Genomic DNA, 8834 nt, shown 5'->3' on the forward strand with positions numbered 1-8834 from the left:
TAAAAGGATTATCTATCTTTTAAAACAATAATCATTCTGGAGTAGACTGTCCTTTTAAGAAAAACTTAATTTCAGAGAATAAAAGGTAGTCATCACCTGTATTGCCCTGATGTGGTTAAAGGGAAAATAAAGTTAAAATTAAACTTTCATGAGTAAGACAGAGAATGTAATTTTAAACAGCTTTCCAATTTGTTTTGTTCTCCTGTTATTTTTTGTTGTAAAGCATACCTAGGTAGTTTAAGGAGCAGCAACTGGTGATTAGTGAAGTAACATATTGCTGCTCCTAGTTTAATCTTCAAAAAAGGATACCAAGTAAACAAAACAAATTTGATAAAATAAGTAAATTGGAAACTTGTTTAAAATTGCTTGCTCTGTCTAAATCATGAAAGTTTAATTTGAACTTTACTGTCCCTTAAAAAAAATGACTTAATATTCTAACTTCTTGAAAATGTGCATATCCCTTTTTTGCACTAGAGTTGTCCACCTTTTGTAGTTGTCTGTACTAGAATATAACTTTCACCATCCAATACCTTCACTGTTTCATAAAGAAAAATTCCACAGGAACCTTGGCTTCCTTTAGTATCAGTATATTAACTTATAATAATTGTTTTGAATCAGTCACTAGTACGTCACTGCAGAATAGATCAGGATTTTTCAAATCCACTCCTCAGGTCTCCCTAATATGCAAGATTTTCAGGATCTGAGCGGAAGTACAAGTGAAATAATCAGCTGATTAGTAAACATGAGGGGGCCTATCTATCAAGCTCCGAACAAGTTATGGAGCAGCGGTCAAAAAGATTGTTGCTCCATAACCCTCTCCGCCTGCTCTGAGCAGGCAGACAGGAATCGCTGGAATTCAACCCGATCGAGTACGATCGGGTTGATTGACACCCCCTGCTGGCAGCCCATTGGCCGCGAGTCTGCAGGGGGCGGCGTTGCACCAGCAGCTCTTGTGAGCTGCTGGTGCAATGCTGAATACGGAGAGCATATTGCTCTCCGCATTCAGCGAGGTCTTGCGGACCTGATCCGCACTGTCAGATCAGGTCCGCAAGAGATTTGATAAATAGGCCCCGAGGTGTGCATTTGTGTCTTTTGTGAGCATCTCAATGCGGAAGAAGCCAGACACTCATGCCGTTCGGCTCTTTTCAGGGCCCAATTTCTTCTGTATTTTTAGATGTTCACAAAAGGAACACATGTACAGGCCAAATCCTGAAAATCTGTCCTGTTATGGAAGCCTGAGGGCTGGTTAGAAAACTCCTGCACATATAAATAATAAAGTGTATTTTTTACAGTATTTTTAAAATTAATATTAATGGAAAATAATTTTAAAATCATTCATTTCTTCACAGGAATTCAATTCTAATGAAACATCATGGATTCCTTATACAAAGCCATTTGTTTCCTCCTTTTGGTGGTAATCGGAAAACCTGGAAATACTTTCATTCTACTACAATTCTCCTGCCTCAAGATTTTTGAGAAGAAACTGCTGACAACAAATTTAATTTTAATGGTTTTTGCTTTAGCTAACTTCTTTGTTGTCCTCTCTCGTGTAATCCCACAGTCACTGAATGCCATAAGGCTAGAGAACTTATTAGATGCCATAGAATGCAAGTTTGTTATATTTACTTTCAGAGTGAGTAGGGCCATGTCTATTTGTGTCACAAGTTTTCTAAGCTGTCACCAGTGCATCCTCATAGCTCCAAACAACAAGCTCTGGATTTACCGCAAACAAAGGGTAGCTCAAAATATGGTTGTGATTCTTCTATTATTAATGAGTCAATTTATGCAGTTAGAGATTTAATTTTTGTGGGTTTGATGCCTCCAGCAAGCATTTACATTGTGCTTTTGCTTCTTCAACATGAAAAATCTGTAATGGGCATACAAAGTTCTGACAGAAGAAATGTGAGGACTGTGGAGTACAAGGCTTCATGAGCTGTTATCATATTGGTTGCCCTGTATGTTGTGTTATATGGGTTGGATAACTCAATGTGGATCTATACCCTGACTCTCTCCAACATAAATTCTGATATCAATGACCTTAGAATTTTCTTAGCATCCTTATATTCCACTCTGAGTCCCATAGTTGTCATAGCAACCAACCCTAAACTTCAGCAGATATTTAGGAGTTTAAAATAAAGGTTGCTGTCTCTAACATTTCACAACAGCTCACAAAGTGATTGCAATGTGTCTACAATATCTTAATAGAAATAAGTTCATTGCTTTAGAGTCTTTGTATGTAACAAGTCAAGTTTGAAAAAATTGTCAATTTTGATTATGTATTAAAAACAACATATTGAGATAAATGTAGCATTTAGTTGATTGCAACAATTTAAAGAGACATTTTATACCTAGCATACATCAGCTATTAGGCAAATAATTTTACCTAATAATGTTATTACAATTTATAAAGATTTGTAAATCAAGACTAGTTCAGGGATATAACTCTTGAAAAGTATGAGGGAATGTATGTTCCTGGTATCATTTGTTGGGACCAAATAAGAAAGATGAAACTGAGATGGTGCTCTGATCCAACCAAACACAATGAATAATTTCAAAGATTCAATTAAATGTCACCATACTTAAAGGATTACTTTCTGTTATAATTTTTAAGCTAAACAACTAACATATTAAAGTTAATAAACATTAATTAAAACCTACTGACCTATATTTTCTCCAAAACGAAGTTTCATAACGTTCTAAAAGTTATATATTTTATTCGCTGATGATGTCACTTTATCCTGCCCACTATTTTCAGCACTGAGTGTTCAAAATACTTAAACCAATAACTTTGTGTTTAAAGCGCCATTTTGAAACCTAGGTATTGTAAACGGATTGGTACAGAGCAAAGGATACCCACGAAGTGGGTTTGGAAAACAATTAAATTTGCAGACAAGATTTCTGATATACGGTAGAGATATGTTAATGAAATGCTATTGATAAAAAGTGTATTTGGGGTAGTTAGTTAGTAACAGGCATAGAAAATATTTACTTACAGTGGCCCTTTAAAGGATAAATCACTGTACAATGTTCTTCCCTCTATTGTGTTCCTAATGATTCATTTTACCCAATGGAGTGTTTTAAAGGGACACAAAACAAGTTGGGATAGAGAAAAAATTATAATAATATGTACTTTAGCTACTTTACCTGCAAATGTATACTGCAGTGCCTCGCCATTAACCCTTTCTTTTTAGTTTCTGAATTGTAAAGCTCTAACTCCCCCCACACACATTTACTTCTATGGCTGTATCTATATTGTTGTTTTGGTAGAATGCAAAAATGCATAGGGATTATCTGCTGTAGCATGCCTAGAATCTGTAAACTCAGTTGAAATACAATACCTGTGTCTAAACACTGATAAGAGGGGGTGGAGTTGGCTGCTCCAGGCATCTTAGCTTTGTATTATTATCAGGTATTTATAAACAGATTACGCAGTGCTATACAAGTAATAATAAAACATTACAGGGATGCATTACATGCACAAGTAATCAAGTACAGTAGGGGTACAATACAGCTGCAGGAGCAATAATTGAGATATACAAAACGAGAGGAATGCCCTGCCCTTGAGCACAATCAGTAGTAGTTCACTTTAAATACAACGTGGCCTACAGGTAGAGAGGCTATCAAGCTTACAATCTAAAGGAGAGGGAATGGACACAGAAGGTAAGGGATATGTCTGATATAAGGCAGTGTAAACTGAGAGTGAGTGAAATGTGTGGTGAGTGAGCAAATGAGGATTGGGAAAGTGTAACAGAATGTGGTAACATGTTAGTACAAAGGTTGTGAGTGTGAACTAATGTCTCTACCCAGGTTCATTAGTGACAGCTGCACCTAATTGCTGTTAGGAGGTGTTTATATATTAAGGTGAACACCAGGGTGGGTGGAGGAGGGGGGGTTGGAGGGCTAGTGCTTGCAGGGCTGGGATACTGGTGAAAGAATGTAGACTTTAAAGTTGCTTGCTTGCAGGGTTTTAAATAATTTACACATGGCTCCTGTATCTTTATTTTGGCATTTTAAATAGCTTTCTCAGGGGGGAGGGATTAAAGTCAAGGGAATTTTAAGTTACTGCCTAACATTTCCAGCCTCTGATCAGTCTGTATCAGTGTACTAGCAGTACCTGTGTGACTGTGCCCCCTCACAGAGAGACATTTGCTATTGCTTGTTGCTAATATTGCTAATATATGTCTAGATTATTGGGCGAGATCCTGTGTGCTGTGTTTTAATTGCGCTCATATTGCAAGTTGAGTGAATTCGAGTTTGCGCTGGCGCAATTGAGGTATATGCCAGAATCCTTACCGTGATCTCAAAACTGTGGTTAACTGTAAAGTGTCACAAAACACACCAAAAATACATTACAAAGTACAGTTATACTCATAATAACACCATGTAATAAAAAATATTTAAAAAAAAAATTGCATTAAAAAGTTATAAGGGCTCGGTTGTTAGAAAAAAACAGGCAAAGGGCTTTAACATTGAGATACATACATATACATGTCTAATGATGTATATGTGTGTGTGTGTGTACATATGTTCTATTGTAATTATATGTGTATATATGTATTTACAGACATATATACACATATAAAAATATTAATATATAAGTACATATAGAAAGACATACAGTATATATAACTTTATATATATATGTAAATCTGTATATATATATATATATATATATATATATATAAAATCATCTATATATTTAGATATAAATATATTTATGAATAAATACAACATATTCCGTTATGTAAAGAACATTGGAATGTGAAATATCCATATCTTCATGTCGGTTTGTAGTGTGTAGAAGCTTAGATACAATGTAATTACAGAGGTAAAACTTGTATTAATATAACCATGTTGGTTCTGCAAAACTGGGTAATGTGTAATAAATGGATTATCTATCTTTTTAAACTATATTAATAACATTAAACGATATTTAAGTTTAAAAAGTTCTAGCCACTGCTATAGTCTTCTCTTAAAGGGACATTTGTTTGTTTCTGTTCAGTAGCACTGTTAAAAGTTAAAAAAAAAAAAACAAGTTCTGTGCAGGGCCGGACTGGGAAATCAGACTGGCCCTGGAAATTTGTATAGACCGGCCCAGCCCCCCTCTGAGTCAACCCCGCCCCCTTCAGCTTAGACACCACCCCCTCAGAGATTAATGTCAGTCAGAAACATAGAACAGGCATTTAAATAGTTAATACAGTTTTCATTAGAGCTGTTCATGGACACAGGTACTCTTTGTATAATATATGTCATTGGAAATGTTATCCTGTATCTTGTGCATTGTATGTTTATATATATCTTAGCCACTTACTTTATGTTTGACCTAAATAGCTAGTCAAGTTCTTGAACTTTGTCTATTGGTAGAGACTACATCCCCTAGCAAGTTTCAACAAAGCAGTCTATCCCATTTTATAGTCAAGACTACTTACCCCAACAAATACATTAGTTTTAATGATGACTCTAAGTCAAAGCTACGTGATTAGTGTACCCCTACAAGTTTATTATATACATCATTATTGATGGGACCTGCCAATCCTGCTATAATCGGCCCTTAGTATCCTACATCTACCACTATTCTCTGACCCCATGGGACATCTCCAAGTATGTGTTTGCTATATTTATGCCAGCACATGGGTTCTTATTTAATATAATATCCCTTTGATTCTGATTTATAGGACTATCAGCTCCCATAATATTTCTCAGCCGACTGTTTCTCCCCTCACCCTTTCCCGCTCTCCATGTGTGAGTGGGTCATATCCACTAACCCTTACCCGTCTGTGTCCAGTGGTGATAACAACCCCTGAGGGGAGATACTGCATAAGTCCTTTTACCATAGGGATCCAATGGTAATATATTTCCTTGCCAACCCGGTCTCAAACTTATAATTTTTGATTTTCCATTTCAGCCTCATCGCCTCTGATTTCACTCCTGCTCCTCTCCGCCCCCCCCCCCCCCCGTGACACCATTGAGCCTACTTCATAGGCAAAGGAAAATGAATCCTAAAGAAACATTTATTTTCTTTCTGCATGACAACCACCTAATTCATTCATCATCTTTATTTCCTCTCAGTATTCACAACAATATTGTGATATCAAATGTACGCATATGTTTGTTCAATTGTTCTTTTTTTAGATAATGCGGATGTGTTGATGGGTGTACCATATTTGTTTTCAGGAGAATGACATGTTATTCATGATGGTTGACACTTATTTTATAATTAGTGTTGATATATATATTTAAGGTTCTATACTATACTAAGCCCAAAAGTGGCTATAGACCCAATTTACGTACCTCCGACAGGTTTTATCTTATACCATGGTCCAAGAGTGGCCTACTATTTTAAGAGGAGGTATATGTCAATATTAAAATTAGGATATCTTTATTTTTGCCTATTACGTTTTGATTTTGTATTAATCGGATTATACACTATTTTCTATTGTGAATGATTTCTTAATCATTGTAATACTCAAGTTTTGGCAATTCTTCATACGCTGTATATGCTTATATTATACTCAATAAAAATTATTTAAAAATAAATAAATAGTTATTACAGGTAGAAAGCATCCCCGACACCGCAAAGTCTTTAGTCTACCTTTTCCAAAGCTGCCTCCCACATCGATCTCATAGTGTTCCCCAGCTAATGCGGCCGGCAGCCCACACTCCTCATCCAGATAGCGGCTCCTGCTACTACCCAGCTGCGCAGAATTTTCCCCCACAATGACTTTTAAATTGCCTAACTTCAGCTAGTGTGCAAGACATTAACTTTGCTCAGTGTCTGCGCAGCACCTCGCCACCTCCCGGTAACTGCCGGACTGGCCCAGTACCTCAGACCCGTCTCCCCCCTCACAAACCCCGCCCCCCTGGCAGGCATCATTTACATGACATCATGACATTCATTCAAACAATCATCCATAGCCTATGAATGATTGTTTGTGAATGAATGTCAATACGTCATGTAAATGATGCCTGTCTGAGTGATGAGCTTGTCAGTCTGCCTCTCACAGTCAGCCGCTGCGCTCCCGACCCTCAGTCACAACAGTGATTGTGCTCTGCTGCTAGGTGCTGCTCGCTCTCCTCTACATCAGTCACTGACGCTGCAGCTGCCGGCCTAGCCCGGCCCACCCTGGGCCCTGACTGCCTGGCCCCTGACTGCCGGCCCACCAGGATTTTTCCCGATATCCCGGCGGCCCAATCTGTCCCTGGTTTTGTAATTTTCAAATAAGTTATATTAAAGGGACACTAAATCTTTATTTCATGATTCAGGTAGAGAATACAATTTTAAACAACATTGCAATTTACTTATATTATCTAATTTGCTTCAATCTTTAGATATCCTTTGTTGAAGAAATAGCAATGAACATGGGTGAGCCAATCACACAAGATATTGATGTGCATCCACCAATCATCAGCTACTAAGCCTATCTAGATATGCTTTTCAGCTTATGATATCAAGAGAATGAAGCAAATTAGATAGTAGAAATAAATAAGAAAGTTGTTTAAAATTGCATGCTCTTTCTAAATCATGAAAGAAAAAAATTGGGTTTCATGTCCCTTTAAGTTGAAAAAGTTATTTTTACCTTTTTTGCATTGCTGCTAGCGACTGGTTCAATTTCCCCTTAGTGGGCCAGATTACAAGTGGAGCACACTTGTCAGGCTTACCGCTGGTATTACAATCCCAATTTATGCTAGAATGATTACCGCAACTTCAGAGCTTTATTTCGCGAAACATAAAAGTGTCACAAAACACATGAAAATACATTACAAAGTACACGTAAACTCATAAAAACACTAATAATAATAAAAACTATTAAGAAAAAATATTGCACACAAAAGTTATAAAGGGGCCTATTTATGATGGTGAGAGCGGACATGATCCGATATAGTGTATCATGTCCGCTGCATATCGATAAATGCAGACAGCATATGCTCTCTGCATTTATCATTTCACCAGTAGCCCTCTGCAGATTTGCGGCCGCTAGCAGGGAGTGTCAATGAACCCGATCATATTTGATCTGGTTGATTTCTGTCTATTTCCTCAGAGAAGGCGGACAGGTCTTTAGACGGAGCTTGATAAATATGCCCCAAAGGCTCAAAGATATGAGATCTAAGGTGTTAGAAAAAAAAAGGCAGGCAAAGGGCTTCAACATAGGGATGCATACACATACATCTTTAAAGATGGATAGTATGTATATATATATATATATATATATATATTTATATGTGTGTTCTTATGTATTTATGTATTAATATGTATTTACAGACATAGGCCTCTAGTTATCAAGCCGTCAACCACAAATACGCTGGAATTCCGCAGCGTATTTGTGGCGAGCCTGATTCGCCTTAGTTATCAAACCCTACAGACCGGCAAAAGTAGAATATAGTGACGTAACATACTATCCGCCGGACTCAGTCCAACACAGATCGATGCTTACGTCACTCCAGATGTTATCAAAGAACTAGCAGGTACACTCGCCACTTTTCCGGCCCAGTGTACCTGGTTTTCAATCCGCCACCCTGAAGGCGGCGGATGCCATAGGAATCAATGGGAGTCTGAAAGCAGCGAAAGCTCATGTTCGCTGCTGCCCGATATCCCATTGATTTCTATGGTAGTGTCTACATCTAACACCCTAACATGTACCCCGAGGCTAAATACCCCTAATCTGCCCCCCCCACACCGCCGTCACCTACATTAAATTTATTAACCCCTAAACTGCCGCTCCTGGAGCCCGCCGCAACTAATTAAAGTGTTTAACCCCTAAACCGCCACTCCCGGAGCCCCCGTCAACTAAATAAAGTTTTTAACCGCTAAACCGCCGCTCACGAACCCGCCGCAT

The 8834-nt window shown here is 37.7% G+C and overlaps 1 pseudogene; it reads left to right on the forward strand.

Moving 5' to 3' along the window:
* Nucleotides 1-1372: 1372 nt before the first annotated feature.
* Nucleotides 1373-2136, forward strand: LOC128651696 (olfactory receptor class A-like protein 1; annotated as a pseudogene).
* Nucleotides 2137-8834: the final 6698 nt, after the last annotated feature.

The sequence above is a fragment of the Bombina bombina genome, chromosome 3 (assembly GCF_027579735.1).
Source record: "Bombina bombina isolate aBomBom1 chromosome 3, aBomBom1.pri, whole genome shotgun sequence".
Taxonomy (NCBI): domain Eukaryota; kingdom Metazoa; phylum Chordata; class Amphibia; order Anura; family Bombinatoridae; genus Bombina; species Bombina bombina.